Source organism: Diabrotica virgifera, chromosome 2 (genome assembly GCF_917563875.1).
Source record: "Diabrotica virgifera virgifera chromosome 2, PGI_DIABVI_V3a".
NCBI lineage: Eukaryota > Metazoa > Arthropoda > Insecta > Coleoptera > Chrysomelidae > Diabrotica > Diabrotica virgifera.
The window spans coordinates 178,744,377-178,762,583 of record NC_065444.1 but is presented as its reverse complement, the minus strand read 5'-3'; the positions used below and the strand labels follow the sequence as shown (position 1 = coordinate 178,762,583).

General features: G+C 32.4%; 1 protein-coding gene across 1 annotated transcript in view; it reads left to right on the top strand.

The window, feature by feature from the left end:
- LOC114329168 (antitrypsin-like) overlaps positions 1-18,207 on the top strand; it is a 255,271-nt gene that overhangs the window by 183,369 nt on the left and 53,695 nt on the right. The window lies entirely within an intron of this gene.

Here is an 18,207-nt window from a genome sequence, read left to right as displayed (position 1 = left end):
GTTCATGGACATCTACCATTTTACATTTAACAGCTGTTACTGACAATTTTGCAATGATGAGGATGGAAACAAAGTCCGAAGCGACCTCTATATTATTAAATAATACTCAAAAAATTTGAAAATGACTAAGTTGTCATATGTAGGTTAAATGAAGACAAGTGAAGTTAATATGAAATTATTAAAGTTAAAATTTTGTAAAATTACAATCGTTAAGTTTAAAGTGCAAAGTTAAATGCGTAAAATTATTAAAATTATCAAAGTACCTATTTTCAAAGACAAAACCGTTAATTACTTACTAAATATAGGAGTGAGATAGATGAAAACAAACCAAGGAGAAGCCCTGTTAGACAAGTTCGGAGTTCTAAAGATGTTTCTCTAAAAAACAATATTATTATTAAATTAAGCCAAATTTAAAATATTTACTTATTCGTAATCATTGAAAGAAAATTAATAGTTATTTATGTATTAAGAACGAAAAGTGATACATTATTGCATGGAAGTCAGAGTTACCAAGCGACGCGTAGCGGAAAGCGGTAATTACTCGAAAGCAATAATGTTACTTCTTGCTTGTAATACATACATTTTTTCTACAATTACTTAATAAAATGAAACTATTTTTAAATCATTAACTTTATGAGTTTGAATATTAAATTTGTTTGTATTGTATGGATGTAGGGTTGCTACGGACGACGCGCGTTAATAAATATGAATGTTGAATTTATTTGTATTGTGTGCTGGTATGGTTGCTACGGAGGACGCGCTTATTTTAAACTTTAACGCGCTAGAGTGATAAAGTGACGGTACTCAGTAAACGTCAACTTTTTGTTGCCATTGACCAGTGAAAAAGTCTTCTTTATCAAGTGGTTGTAGAAAATGCAGTAGCATTATACTCTAGTTAAATCAGAGAGTACAGGAAGAGTTTATACCGGTTTCGGGGCTTTTTTGCCCCTCATCAGTAGTCCCATATCCTCTTCTCTCCGATTCAACCAGGTACCTCGATCTGCGCCTTCCCAGATTGTAGAGAAAGAAATGTGACGGATATCGTAGCGGCATCTGCTAAGAAACAAACTAAGTTCTCAATCCAGTAGTACAGAAAAGGACAATAAAGATCGTTATCATAGTACTAGATTGACAACAGATGGAAACTCTTTGGTTACTACCTCCGCGACTTTCAAAAATTATAAACCATACGGGTGCCGAGACGAACATTAAGATGAGGAAATTTTAAATAATTCACATCCCATCTGCTCAGCGTCGTAAATTTCCAACGAGAAGTTTCCTAACTACTCCATAAAAGAGTAAATATATTAAAAATGTATAAACATTTCCAATTTATTTGCAACTCGAAAATGCAGCAGTATTATACTCTAGTTAAATCGGAGTGTGCAGGAAGAGTCTATACCGGTTTTGGGGCTTTTTTGCACCTCATCAGTAGATATTTATTGTCGTTTTTGTACCACTGGATTGAGAACTTAGTTTGTTTCTTAGCAGATGTCGCTACGATATCCATGACATTTCTTTTTTTTTCAATCTGGGAAGGCACTGATCGAGGTACCTGGTTGAATCGGAGAGAAGAGGATATGGGACTACCGATGAGGGGCAAAAGAGCCCCGAAACCTGTATAGACTCTTCCTGCACTCTCCGATTCATTTACTCTTACATTACATTTACTCTTTTGTGGAGTACTTAGGAAACCTTCTCGTTGGAAATTTACCACGCTGAGCAGGTGGGACGTGAATTAGGTAAAATTCCCTCATCTTAATGTTCGTCTCGGCACTCGTATGGCTTATAATTTTTGAAAGTCGCGGAGGCTTTAACCAGAGAGTTTCCGTCTGTTGTCAATCTAGTGGTATGAGAACGATATTTATTCTAGTTTTCTGTACTACTGGATTGAGAACTGGTTTGTTTCTTAGCAGATGTCGCTACGATATCCGTGACATTTCTTTCTTTGCAATCTGGGAAGGCACAGATCGAGGTACCTGGTTGAATCGGGGAGAAGAGGATATGGGACTACTGATGAGGGGCAAAAAAGCCTTGAAACCGGTATAGAATCTTTCTGCGCTCTCCGATTTAACTAGAGTATAATGCTGCTTTATTTTCGTGTTGCAAAAAAATTGAAAATGTTTATACATTTTTAATACATACAGGGTGCTCCAAACCTCTGGTCTTCTTTGATTACGGCTAAACTATGGGATAAAAAAAAATGTTTTTTACAAAACTAATGTATATCAAAACCGTCTATAATTTAAAATTATTTTCAATTATACAGGGTGAGTCAGAACGACGGTATGAACCAAAGTTTTATTTTCTTAAATGGAACACCCTGTATATTAAATCATTTTTGAATATATTATTTAAAAATATGAAAAATTTGTATACCTAAGGTCTTATAGGCCTAAAGTTAATAATTTTCGAAATATTTACATTTTTATTGAGAAAAATGGTAATATTTATAGGGTTGTGGATTATGTTTCCAAGGAAATAAAAATTTAGGTGATAGGTCAAAGTTTTTAAAATATAGTGTTATTTTTAAATAATTTAATATTTTTTACTTTTAGCCATAAAATATACAGTGTGATCACTATTTGCAAATACAAAATTTTCTCATTTTTTTAAAATAGGACACCCTGTATATTAGTTTTGCGTTTTGTAGTAAATATTACAACCTTTACTTTGGTATAAGGTTGTATGTACCTAGCATGTTTCGTTTTGTAGATATTTTAAAAAAACTATAGATTTTACGTGTTTGCGGATTTTTTATTTAAAATTTTTTTGCAAAAAAAATAATTATAATCTGGTTTTAGAAACATACACTAAAATATTGAATATGAAAATAAAAACGTAATTAAAGATTAAAATAAATCGTATGCTAGTACAACTCAATTGAATTTAATAAGTTTAAATTATTTTACAAAAATATTTTACCTTATTAATGAATGCATAAATTAGTTACTAAATTAAATAAACAACCAAATTTTAAATCAACCGTAGTAATTTTTCTACTACAGCAACTTTCCTGTACCAAATTAATTGTTAGTTAAATTGTATTTAGTTAAACTTTTAATTTACCTTTTAAATTCACTTACATACATCTTGAGAATATAAAAATTATTATAAAGTATGCTTTGAAACAAATGAATGTTAAATGTATCATCCAAATTATTTATTAATATAAATAGTGTTTACTGGTGTCACAAAAACTGGTAATACTTTTGTAGTTGAAATTTTTGTAACAATTTTTTATATTTTAAATTTTAATTTTTTAAGCAAAAAATTTTTGGATACGACATTTGTTTTGGGCGAAACCATTAGAAATTATTACCAGCTTTTGTGACACGAGTAGGTACATAGATACTATTTACTTCTTAATATACTTCCATAACGTTCATTTGTTTCAAAGCATACTTTATACGTTCTTAAGATGTAGGTAAATTAAAAAGTTATTAACTGATCTTACTCGTGAATACAATATAACTAACAATTATTAATTTGGTACAGGAAAGTTGCTGCGGTTGGAGAATTACTACGATTGATTTAAAATTTGGTTGTTTATTTAATTTAGTAACTAATTTATGTATTCATTAATAAGGTAAAATATTTTTTGTAAAATAATTTAAAGTTATTAAATTCAATTGAATTGTACTAGCATACGATTTATTTTAATCTTTAATTACGTTTTTATTTTCATATTTTATATTTTAGTGTATGTTTCTAAAACCAGATTATAATTATATTTTTTTGCAAAAAAATTTTTAAATAAAAAATCCGCAAAAACGTAAAATCTATAGTTTTTTTAAAATATCTACAAAACGAAACATGCTTGGTACATACAACCTTATACCAAAAGAAAGGTTGTAATATTTACTACCAAACGCAAAACTAATATACAGGGTGTCCCATTTAAAAAAAATGAGAAAATTTTGTATTTGCAAATAGTGATCACACTGTATATTTTATGACTAAAAGTAAAAAATATTAAATTATTTAAAAATAACACTATATTTTAAAAACTTTGACCTATCACCTAAATTTTTATTTCCTTGGAAACATAATCCACAACCCTATAAATATTACCATTTTTCTCAATAAAAATGTAAATATTTTGAAAATTATTAACTTTAGGCCTATAAGACCTTATACAAATTTTTCATACTTTTAAATAATATATTCAAAAATGATTTAATATACAGGGTGTTCCATTTAAAAAAATACAACTTTGGTTCATACCGTCGTTCTGACTCACCCTGTATAATTGAAAATAATTTTAAATTATAGACCTCTTTGATACACATTAATTTTGTTATAATCATTTTTTTGTATATCTCATAGTTTAGCCGTAATCAAAGAAGACCAGAGGTTTGGCGCACCCTGTATACTATTTTGGAGTAGTTAGGAAACCTTCTCGTTCGTACTTTACCACGCTGAGCAGATAGGACGTGAATTATTTAAAAATTTTAAATATCGCGGAGATAGTAACCAGAGAGTTTCCATTTGTTGTCAATCTAGTGGCATGATAACGATATTTATTGTTGTTTTCTGTACCACTGGATTGAAAACTTAGTTTGTTAGATGTCGCTACAATATTCGTGACATTTCTTTCTTTGCAATCTGGGAAGGCACAGATCGAGGTACCTTGTTGAATCGGAGAGAAGAGGATATGGGACTAATGATGAGGGGCAAAAAATCCCCTAAACCGGTATAGACTCTTCCTGCACTCTCCGATTTAACTAGAGTATAATGCCGATGCATTTTCGGGTTGCAAAGAAATTGAAAATGTTTATACATTTTTAATTATTTATGTTTGACGTTTGGATTCTGATCAAAAATTCCACAAAAAAGATTATTCTGAACATTTTGTAAATATTTTATATAGATTTATTAGGTTATGTATGTATTCTCAAAAATTGACATATTTTGACCTAGATCCTAAGGGTGACAGCAAGTGTGTGGTTGCAAAAAATTGCTTGAAGGTAATGTTATTACATTATTATTAAAGGTATAGTTTCGTGTATTGTGGGTTGCAGATATATTGTGTATGAAATTGTTGTGATTTGCTTTTCGACTTTCTTTAATCCGCTATTGTCGGTATGTTCTTGTTGTTGACTTCTTTTTATAGTATTGGCACAGATTAACACAACACAGATGCGAAACCCTGGCGATAACTCTGGTACCGAGTTTTGGTAAACTGCTCCTACTTTGAGTTACCAAAAGGGTAGTCGCTTAGTAGCTCGCTTAGTATGTAGGCTTAAGCTTATTGTCAGTTCCTGAATAACCTCGACAGTACATGCGCTTATTGTAGTGTTAAATTGACGGGCTGATTATTGGGAATGTTTTCTATTTATCAAGTGTGTTTAAATAGTTTTGTGTTTAAATGTCACAAGGAAATAGCTTCAGAACAACATTAAATAGTTTTGTTATATTTTTAAAAATGGTTGGATATAAGTGTAATTGTGAAGGGTGTTCATCTAAGACGGGTCAAGAAATATCATTTTTTAGATTGCCAAAGGATGAAGTAAGGTATGTAGTGTCATTATTAATGGATTTATTTTTTAAATATGTACTGATTAAGCGGCATGTTACTTATATCATATTAATTATATTAATGTCCAAAGTGTTAGAAATAGTTCCAATAGTATTTTTCCAAGAAATATTTTGATAAGTGTGAAAAAAATCCTGTCTTGAAAACAGTAAATTAACACAATTTTAGTTTGTGTTAATAAACACTAGTAAAACTAGTAATAATGACTAAAGCCCTGTTATTGAAGATAGTCAAAATAATCTACAAAAATAAAAGAGAAAAAACAAGAAATTAAATTTTTATTAAAAAACATCTAATGTTATAGGAGTTAGCTATGGTTAAAAGCTACTTAAAGACAAGATTTGTTAGAGGAGGATTTAACTAGATACAGAATTTGCGAAAAGCATTTTGAAAATAAATTTTTATGCTCATCTTCACGACGAAAACTCTTGTATGACAATGCTTTGCCGTCAATTTTTACCGAATCTAAAGATGTCTGCGCGAATAAGTCTGAGCAGCCACCGTAAAAAATTCAAATATTGTAAGATAAAAATTGAGTAAATATCAATAATTTCAATAATAAAAGATATGATTTTTCAGATAATAGAATAACCTCTGCGGCGAAAAATTGACAGGTAATATCTGGGATATCTGGGACCGATTCTTCTTCTAAACAAGTTTCTATCAGCCCCAGTAAGGAAAAAGATGGACACATTTCTACAAGAATTACAAAAGATGTTTCCCAGTTATCACCTTCAGTAGCATTACAAACACCAGCATATTTTATGTATAACTTACCACGTGAATCTAAACTGAAATGTAAAATCAGGTTTTTAAAAAGAAAATTTTTAAATAGAAAAATATGTAAAAAACAAAACGGTACAAAACAAGAGTTTGAGCAGTTTAAAAAATTATGTGAAAAATTTCTTAATAAATCATTGGCCGAAATTGTAAAAACTCAGGCATTGTTGCAGAAAAAAGTCCCAAAGAGATGTTCAATATTTCTTTATTTTACAGAAAGAATCGTCTGTATTATTTTGATGGCTTAGCAGCAATATTTAAATTGTAATTTAGCTACCGTTATTTTTTTAATCCTTTTTCGATTTGTTATCGAACTTGGTACTTTCAAAAGTAATCACTTGACCTCGGTTTTTTCAGCACACTTATTCTAAAATATAACTGTTATCTTTATATTATACTGAAAAACTAATTAATATATTTATTATTAAAGGATAACGTAAACATCATTACGGCTATTTGCCATTTTTCGAGTGATACACGTGCGAGGTTCGACATCTTAAAAATGTGTCTCATTGAAAAACTGACGTATAATACATCACAATTTCATGTTAAGTACCTACCAATTTTGACATTTTCTTATCTACAACTAGGTAATTATAACATCTCCTCTAAAATAGTTTGTTGTGTATTGTAAGCTAAAACTGTTTTTAATTCAATATGGTATTAAAAATGAAATAGTTATGTTATTAATAAAATTCTGGTTTTGGAAGATTAATTCGAATATAAAATTAAATGACTATCTACCTATTATAATCTTTAAAAGTTGTCACTATTATAACATCCACTTTACTACTTTTCAAATTTGGAAGCTCCTGGAACTTGAAAATTATTGTATTACTACTTTATCTGGTTTTGTTAAGGCCATACCTGGAATTCCCAAATTACCTATGACATTTATTTCTTGTTCACTACAAAGCCACTGTTTCAATTTGCACAGAAATTTTTAGCGACTGTCACTTTTCTAATAGCTAGTTTACTTTCTCTTGTTTTGTTAAGGACATACCTAGAATTCCCAAATTACCTATTGTATTTTTATTTCCCTGGTCACTTCAAAGCTAATTTTTATACTTTTTCGTTTAACACAGAAATTTATTAAATAACCATTGTCAAGTATTGTTTGTCTTATTTTTAGTGTAAATATAGTAAATATCAAATAAGGTGTAAAAGAAGTATTATGGACCAAATGAACTATTTTGTAAGTTATCCATTGTATTGGTGCAAACACCGGCACAAAACGATGCTTCTTAGTTTCAAGGTTATCAATTTTTGTACCGACATCATAGCATTGGCTTTCGCATCTGTGTTGTGTTAATCTGTGGTATTGGCAACCAAAGCCTGCTGCATTATGCTGATGGGATTGCTACAAATTTTAACCTTTAAGTATAATGAGGGTCTTTGACATTTCGGAATTTTGCATATTTGAGATTTCTGGAAGTCCCTGTTCTTGATGTAGGTATGTTGCATGCTCATTTACCTAGCCTAGCACTTAGTGGTCTCGCAGTTTCGGGATAAAAATGTTGGATTTGGTTTTAAACAGGACATACCTGAGTATATTGTTTATTTAATATTGTTGTGATTTACTTGTTTCCTATACTTTGCAGTCTTTCTGATAAGCCCTTTACATATGGTATTGTTTTCATCTTTGAACCCCTTCTTGTTTGTGTCTCTGGAATTCTAGTGGAGTTTTGTTGTTTCTTGTTTTCAATCTTGTGGAATTCCTTGTTTATAAAATAACAAGGTAGCCCAGTAGGTAGCCTTTTTTAGTCAAAAACTATGTTAGCAGGTTTTTTTCTTTTTGAAATGCATTTTTATTGAAGCAGGTACTTCGGGTTCTATCATAAAAGAATTTTCCAATACCTTTCTTAATGTTTATGTTGTAGTTTTAAGTGATAATTTAAATATTTGTTGGTATGGGTTGGTTTGCTGTAGACGTTGGTTGCATATACTTTTCCTTTTTTTGTAATCAGCACATCCAGAAAAGGAAGTGAGTTATTGTTTTCCTGTTCCATGATGAATTTGATGGATTCTTCTTTATTGTTCAGTATTTCTGTATTGTACATTCAGTTTGATTTTTGTTATCGATGTATCTTTCCAGGGGTACATTGATGTAAGGACCTGTAACGTCAAAACTGACTAGCGTATTGTTGAAATTATAGTCTATTTCTGTTAGTTCTTGTAAGAAATAGCGTGAGTTTTTGATAAAAGTTTTTGTGTTATGTGCTAGAGACTGAATTAACTCTGGTAGGAACTTAGACAGTCTGCTTCAAGGAACTGCTGCAGAAGGGCAGAGCAGAGGAGAACCACTGCTGCTGAAAATTGGACTGGGGTACAATTGGACTGGGTACTGGGGGTACCTAATCTTTGTTATTACTTGGAACTCCATATCCGTGGTGTTCTGCTGTGGTGTGGTGTTCATTGGTGTGTTCTCTTTGATAGTAAATCAGATATTCCGTAAAATTGATTTGTGCAGTGTCCTAGTATTGGTTTTTGTCTATAATTACAGTTCCGTTGCTATTTCCAGCTGGTAGTGTTAATATGGACTTCTCTTCTCTTAGAACTTTGATAGTTTTGAGTCCTTCTTTACTAACATTTGCTTTTGACTTTGTGTTTTCCTCTAGGTTCTTTTTTTATAATACTCTATTCTCCTCCTTATCATAAAGAAAGAATAGCATTTAATGAAACCTAATAATTTCAAAAAAAAACGTCAATTGAAAAATTGATGACACAGTTAAAGACGGAGAGATTAATGCTTAATAAATAGAGCAAGAAACCAGGAAGTATACAAGGCAAAAATGGAGATGGGCGGGACATGTTGCAAGAATAAAAGACGGCAGATGGACAAAAAAATTGCTTGAGTGGAGACCACGGGCAGACAAGTGAAGCCCAGGAAGACCCCCAACGCGGTGGACCAATGACAAAAGAATTGTGACCAACTGGATAGCAGAGGCGCAGAACAGAAGAAGATGGAAATATCTGAAGGAGTCCTATATTCAACAATGAAAAAATCAGGACAGATTGATGATTATAACTTCGGTGAGCATGTTTGATGATCAATCTTTTTATGTGACTATTAACAAGTACAAATCAGCCTCGTTTTTAATCTAAATAAAGTTAATGGTTTTATCTAAAACCAATTTTTAATTGAATATAAAGGAAATTACCCATTCTCCTGATAACAAGAGTTTATGTAAAAAATGATTTATTGAGATTGATAAGTGCTTGATCGTTTCCAGACCTTTGTTTGATTCCAGTGATTTCCAAACTATTCTGTAGTTATCCTGTGAGCACCAAATTTAAGAAATGCATGCTGTAGTCTTTTTACTACTTTTATCCATTTTTGGATGTTATGCTGATGATTTCAAGAGTATTGTTGGTGGCAATAATGGCTTTACAGTACATACATATAAGGTAAATATAATAAGATAGAAGATAATAGTAATGGTAGGTTACAATAAAATCGTATTTAAGTATCATCTGATTTTATTATTACTGACCATTTACTACGACTCTTGCATATTATTCTTCAGTTATAGTTTTGATTCAGGAAGTGAACTATTCTAATTTATAGTTTATATAGTATTTTTACTACAAAAGCGATATTACGTAGGTCAAAATTTTTGACGTAAGAGAACTGTCAAAACATTAGAATGTGACTTTTCATTATTGCCATATTTATTATAAACATGGCAATAATGAAAAGTCACATTCTAATGTGTTGACAGTTCTCTTACGTCCAAAAATTTTGACCTACGTAATATCGCTTTTGTAGTAAAAATACTATATAGGCATTGCCTGTGTCTTCAGCTAATATGGGTTCCTCTCTTGATTTACCTATCCGTAACGAAATTTGGCGATCATCACGGCAATATTTTATCATATCTGCAGCATCGAAAGAAATAAGCAAAATCATTGGCTAATACTCGTAAAGTGAATGTGAATTTAGTTGGAAATATACAGGGCCGGCGATAACGGGCCTGCAAGGGATGCATTGCAGGCGGGCGCCCCTGTTTAGGGGGCGCCAGAATGAGCTTTTTTTCTGCTGGTATTATGTAAAATACTAAAATAGAAAAATTAATTTTTTTAATAATTCGTCATAATAAATAATACCCTAATCGTTTTTAATACCATAATCGTTTTTCGTTTTAAATAATACCCCAATCTGTGTTTGTTTGTTAGTTTTGAATATCACATAATATACAAAAATATGCAATGCCGCGTAGAATTCTCTTACCATGTAGTAATATTATTTATTGATCAAAGATATCATATTTCAACTAAACAACTTTGCTCTTAAATGAGAATGCTTTGTTTATGTTCTTCAAATTCCTTGCAAGTTGTTAGTTTTGTATCAGCAGTTATGAGAGGAAATGAATGATTTCTAGTAGAATAAACAAGATTGTGATACTGTTTTCTTGCCGCCTGCGCCTCTCTAATTTAAGTATATGTACCTATTAATAGGTATCAAGTTATGTATTAATCCCATAAAATCCCACATACCGGGTGTCCACTTATATTTTCTCCCATTTTAACTGCCTATAACTTCTAAACGACTCAAGATAGAAACTTTATTTTAGTAAAAGTTTTGTTTGAATGGATTGAATTTTTTATATCGCTTTTAAATAAAAAATGGCGGATTTTTGAAAAAAAAACGTTTTTGACTTTTTTTATTGAAACACCCAGTATATTCTTTTGTAAATTGAAAGAACAGTTTACCTATCTAGCGATATAACGTTTTTTAAAATCGGTGGTGAATGACTGAACATTTAATTTTTAAAATGAGAGATGCAATGTGGAACTCACATAACATAATATAATATCAATTTGTTTAGTTATGTTATTTAGTTATGTGAATATCCACGTTGCACCTCTCATTTTAAAAATTAATTACTTAGTCATTTAACAACCGATTTTAAAAAACTTTATATCGCTGGATAGGTGAATGACCGTTCTTTTAATTTACAAAAAAAGTATACTGGGTGTTCCAATAAAAAAAAGTAAACAAAATTTTTTGCAAAAATCCGCCATATTTTTTTCGTAATTGAAAGCGACATAAAAAACTCAATCCATTCTGACAAAACGTTTACTAAAATAAAACATTTCAACGAAAACCGCATATTTCTATCTTGAGCCGTTTAGACGTTATGAGCAGTTAAAATGGGGGAAAATATAAGAGGACACCCGGTATTTAAAATAAACATTTTACATAAAATTTAGTTTAGAGCTCTTTTATTATGTATTTCATGTGATTATAATACAGAATAGTTTGTCAGTTGTACTCTGCAATTAAAGAATCTAGCGTTCAATTAATATAAAATTATATTTGTTAAGTAAGGTAGTGTCGCCAAATAAGGCCAGTGTCTTAATTAGGCCAATTGCAAATATTTTCTTAAATATAGATATTATATATTAGAGGTCACCGTAAATGTCTTTCTCAGTCAAAATCGTCTACGCCATTCAGTCGGTAGTATCACATAGCAGCGCCAAGTAGACTAAACACGTGTTTGTTACGGTGCGGAAGTTCGTTTATAAATTTTAGGTAAGTTATAAAATTACTAAAATGGTGCTTAATGAATATAAGCCAATTATTTTTTCTTTGTAAAGCGATAGTAAATTAATACTTTTTAAGGAACTTGAACTGTTTTTTCTCTATATTGCTTTTTATTATTTTTTTTATGTTAAATATTAAAAAAGTAGACAGTGTCCTAATAAAGCCAATTGTCCTAGATGTGTGTAAATGTGCGATATGTGTGCTTAATGTATTGACAAATTTTTGTTTTTAATCTGCATAAAAGTTTCTTTCAGTAAATTTTGTATTTGTTCTTTAATTCTTAGGTTTAAAATTTATTATCCATCTCAATTTGCGTAAAAAATGAAACTGGCCGTATTAAGCTACCAGTTCCTAATAAGGCCAAATATTCCAGATTTATTCAATGTTAAAATTTTATATTTCTTTATTTATTTAGTAAGTATTTTATCCTGAAATTCGATAGCTAAAATGTTAGGCAATACGTATACAAGAGTTTTCCCCCATATTGTTCCTGAATAAAATATTACAGATATTTAAACCTTAAGGTGGCCTTAATTGACGACCTTACCTTACTCAACATTATTATTAATTTAAAAGCCGAAAAAGAAGAAATGACACAAAAAAACAATCTTATCTCTCTTAGCCAATTTCTTAAAAAAGTTAAAGTGAAGTTGTTTTGTCAGATGATGGGTCCAATAAAACTGTAACCGAACTTTATTTACCGGGGACATTTGCGGATAGCGGGACACCGACTTAGTCGGTGCCTCGCTGCCCGGAACACATATTTTTAGGACACAAAGCCATAATCAAGTCATTAATAGGGAGAAAAGCTCTTCTAGCTACCCCTAAAATCAGGTGGTTTAACCATAAAAAGTAATACAGAGGATCTTCCATTACCCAGGCCATCCAAGGTAACGTTCAGTGCAAAGCCTCTTTATTCATTATGTACTTCGATGGGGAGGGGTGATGGTACAGCTTGGGGGTCAGATAGATTCGGGGTCAGGTTAAGCAGTGTGACCGGTTTGATCTTCGGACATGTGGGTCTCATTGTTCCATTTAAACACACATAATGTTCCCGAGGCTGGATTTGTATGAGTATCTGTGTGTGGGTGGGGGGGCGCCTGTGGTAGTTTTGCAGGCGGGCACCTTATACCCTAGCGCCGGCACTGGAAATATATAAAATGATGAAGGGTCATCATTCCATACATTTCTGTGCAACTATATACACCGGTGTTTCGGCCTATTTGGGCTTCGTCAGTATAGTGTAGCAAGTTAAAAAAGTTGTTTGTTAACTTGTAAAAGGATTACTACAGGAGCAAGGTTACCATTTTTGGTCAGATTGTTAGGAGAATGTTAATTTAGATTAACATTCCATTGTAACAATGGTCTCTGTTGGGCAATAAATGTGGCCACTAGGCTATAATGACCTTGTTGCCGACTTGCAAAATCATGGAAAATTTTTAAGCAAGAACGTCATCTTCTTCTTCTTGTGCCACTCCTATCGGAGATTGGAAATCATCAAGGCTACCCTGATTTTGTTTACAGCTGACCTAAAAAGTTCATTAGTGGTGCAGCCAAACCACTCTCAAATTCCGCATCCACGACATTCTTCTACGGCCTGGATTCCGTTTTCCTTCTATTTTTCCTTGCATTATATTTCGAAGTAATGCGTATTTATGACCTCTCATCAGGTGACCCAAATACTCGAGTTTTCTTCGTTTTATCGTTAATAAAATTTCTGGGTCTCTTCCTATCCTTCGTATTGCTTCAAGATTTGTGATTCTTTCAACCCAACTTATCTTCAGCATTCGACGGTAGCACCACATCTCGAAACTTTCAATATTTTTTATGTTGTTCTGTTTGAGAGTCCAGGCCTCTACACCGTATAATAGCGTGTTAAATACGTAGCCACTTAGCATTCTTAATCGTAGAGGGATGCTTATATCTCTGTTGCAGAAGAATTTTCTCATCTTTATGAAGGTGGCCCTGGCAATTTCGATACGTCTTTTTATTTCATTGTTTTGGTCTCCAGTTTCGTTTATTAAAGTTCCCAAGTATTTATAACTTGATACTTTTTCAATTTGAATGCCGTTTATACTAATATGTGCTGGTTGTGTCATGATTTTACTGAAGACCATATACTTGGTTTTTTTGATATTAATGTTTATGCCATAATTGTTGCAAGCAATATTTATGTTTGTAAGTAATCGTTGTAATTCTTCTACTGTTCTTGCAACTAGTACAGTGTCGTCTGCGTATCGAATATTATTTACAACCTCTCCATTGATTACGATTCCTTCATTTGCTTGCAAAAGGGCTTCCTGACAGATGCTTTCACTATATACATTAAACAGCAGTGGTGACAAAATGCATCCCTGTCTTACTCCTCTACGTATTTCTATTGCTTTTGATATCTCGTTTTCTATTTTGATGTTAGCTTTCTGATTCCAATATAAGTTGAGAATTATTCGCAGATCTTTATTATCTATGTCTTTTCTTTCAAGAATGTCTCTTAGCCTATCGTGGCGTACTCTGTCAAACGCTTTTTCAAAATCGATAAAACATGCATGTACTTCTTGATTAACGTCTAGGCATCCTTGTGTAAGAACATTCAAACCGAAGAGAGCTTCTCGAGTACCTAGTCCTTTTCTGAACCCCATCTGTGTATTACTAATATCTGACTCCAACTTTTGATAAACTCGGTTGTGGATGATTTTTAGAAATATCTTTAGTAGATGGCTCATTAAAGATATTGTACGATGTTCTGAACATTCTTTTGCATTGGATTTCTTTGGCAGTGTAACGAATGTAGACAGCAGCCACTCTTGAGGTATAATACCAGTATTGTATACTGTGTTAAATAAGTGCAATATTATACCTATTGATTCATCATTCAAGAGCTTTAGTAATTCAGTAGGAACCTCATCGGGTCCATTTGCCTTTCCAGTTTTGGAATTTTTAAGTGCCATTTCTACTTCACATTTTAGGATTTCAGGTCCCGTTTCACCATTTACCTTGTCAATGTTATTTCTGTTGTCCTCAAACAATTCTCTTATGTATTCAGCCCATCTATTAATTTTTTCTGTTAAGTCTAAAATAATATTTCCGTCTTTGTCCTTAAGCAAACTTATTTGATGTCTTCTTTGGGTTCCTGTAAGTTCTTTTACTTTTTTATGTATATTGAATGTGTCATACTTTCTTTCATAGTCTTCCATTTCTACACATTGTTCTTTAATCCATGATTATTTGGCCTTCTTTATTATTTGCTTTATGTTCTTATCAACCTCTCTGTATTTTTCTGAATTATTCTTCAATTTGCGTCTTTCATCCATTAGTTCTAGTATGTCTGGTGTCATCCACACCTTATGTTTCTTTGGAGATTTGGTTAGGTGTTTCTTTCCCGTAGTTCTTATTATAGTGTTTATATACTTCAGTTTTTCATCTATGTTGTCTGTTCTGCGGATTCGGTTTTCTGCTACACTGAGGTCGGTGTTGATTTCTTCGCGCACTGTTTGTCGTCGGTGTTCACTTTTAAGCTGACTTAAGTCTAACGCTGGGATGATGGTTTTTCTCATTTTCTTTGGTCTAGCTTCTAACACAGTTACTACTGGATTATGATCCGAACCGATATCAGTTCCAGGGTAAGTTTTAGTAGATTTCACGGCATTACGGTATCTTTTTGTCACCATTATGTAATCTATTTGGTTTCTGATTACTTTTTCTTGTGTGTGTTGAGGTGACGTCCACGTATACAGTCTCCTTGGGGGTAATTTAAAGAATGTATTAGTTATTATTAAATCTTCGCTTTGACAAAACTGAACTAAACGATCACCCCTTTCATTTCTATTACCTAAGCCGTATTCACCGACATTTTCTCCAACTTTACCCTGACCTACCTTGGCGTTCAGATCGCCCATTACTATGTTAATGTGTTGTCTCTGTGTTGTTCTCATCACCTCTTCTAAGTTATTATAGAATTGTTCTATTTCCTCTTCGTCTTTGTCTGCTGTAGGAGCGTACACTTGTATGATGTTTATTATGTTCTTCTTATCTTTCAGTTGTATTAACATCACGCGCTCTGAGAATGGAGTAAAATTTGCTACAGCATCTTTCCATTTTTTTGAGATGATGACTCCAACTCCGTATCGATGGGTTGTGGTGTCACTTCCGGCATAATAAAACATACCATGATTAGTTGTGGGGCATTTGCCATTTCCTGGCCATTGTGTATCTCTTATGCCTAATATGTCTATACCCAAACGATCCATTTCCAACACGGCGTTATCTAATTTTCCCGAAGAGAATAAGCTCCTCACATTCCACGTAGCAATTTTTATGGTTGTTTTTTTCTTATTACAAGGGTTTCGCAGGTTTACGACCGAGGAAGCCTTGTACTTATCTATTTGTCTTCCTCTGCCGGATCTTGGTATCCGATGTCCATGATCAGTACTTCTCCTTTGCATGTCCACCATGATGATTACTACTAGGGGTACTATATGAGTCCTTAATGCAGTGGTTCCCCATTGCCTTCTGCATCCTTATGCCGTTGACCATTCTGTAGGGTTCATCCGCCTTCGAGACCGATTTCTCAGTCTCAGGACAAAAGAGTGCCCTAACACTTACTAGCTCATCCACCCGACGCTGTTGGCTAGTTAGTGGAGATTGCTTATACCGGCAATCGCTCGGTGGTTGGTTACCCTCACTTAGTTTAGCCTACAGACCAATGCAGTTGCCCAGGGTGTGGCACGTGGAGCCATAAGTGACAGTTGGATGTCTTATGAGGACCAGTTACTTCGAACCATCTCCCGTATATTACGCTCGATGTGGCCGTTCTCATAAAAGGTACTACCTCTATAAAACACCCCAACACCCCAAGAACGTCATAAGCCACAGTAAAATCAACATGGCGTGGCGACACATGATCGGAGAGTTTTGAAAGAAAAACAATTATTTTATAAGGAAAAATACAGTAGTTCTGGTTCGGATTTTGACTCTGACGATTCTGTAAAGGATCGAGAATTTTCTCCGCATACGAGTTCCCGTGAAAGTTATGAATCTTCTCCGAAAAAGGTAAGTAAACATTTTAGTGGCTTGAGACCTTCTTGCTCTAGGATATGTGGATTGTGTCTTAATAAGTTATAATAACATTAAATTTACTTTTTTAGTAAAACGTAGCCCCAAATAACCTGTTTTAAATTTTTTTATTGATAAAGAGCCATTAACACTAATCTATTTAAATTCGTTTGTCAATAACACGTTTTAAGACCAAAAAAGTATTTTATTTAGTAGGTGGCTTGGTCCCTTCTTGGTTCGATAGCGAACACCCAAATTCCATATTCATTAAACACATACCCTAAATGGAGCGTTTGATGAAGTAAATGTTGGTAAGATGGTTGTAAAGTTTGGTGACAACAAAAAGCTTAAAAAATATACATATGGAGGACCAATAATACTGAACATCAAAAAAATTCAGGATATAAAGAAACTTAAAATATATTCCTCTCACAAACCAGCAGTTTTATCTCAGTATTATTGGAATCAGTACAAGTAACATTGAACAAGACTATAACCAAGTTGATGAAACAGAGGAAGTAGACAGGGATGATGAAACCGATTTTGTTTTAATAAAAAATAATATTGTAGGTATATTCTTGATTTTAGAATGGTTCATTTTGTTATTTTCAAAAAGGACATCAGCCACCACAAACATTATTTGTTTAATAATTTTTTTCTTAAAAGATGCAGTGTCATTTTGTATCTGTCTTTGAAAAAATATATTTACGAATTTATTATGCATGTAAGGAATTAAGGTAAACATTATAAAATATAAAAATGTGATTTCAGGATTTTGTCAAAAACTTTAAACGTGATTTACTCAAAACTTTTCAAATGAGGCTTAGGTCCCTTATTGCCCCGACCCCTTCATTTATCATAATTTAGGAAAATGTGCGTTACTTACACTTTTTGCCAAGCAATACAAGGATATGTCAAATAGTTTTAAAGTACTGGGTAAAAATAGTTATTAAATTTTTAAATAAAACATCCAGTAACTCAATAAGAGCCACATTTTATTCAAGTGATTTGGGTTAAATCTTAATATTTTGAAGTCTAGAGTCTAGAATCTGCAACTCAGACATTGGACAATCTCAATGAATCGCCCTGTATAAATACTACGCAGGGAAAGTATGACCTGTTGATGTTAGATTGACAAGAACGTGATTACAAGTTATTTTTTAATCATCGATTTTAAAACTGATTGTACTTATATTATTGTGTTTTATGCATAAATTATTCTTCTTTATATTCTTTACATTATAATATTTATTTTTTCCTTGACCTATAACCTATCACTTTCTTTAAT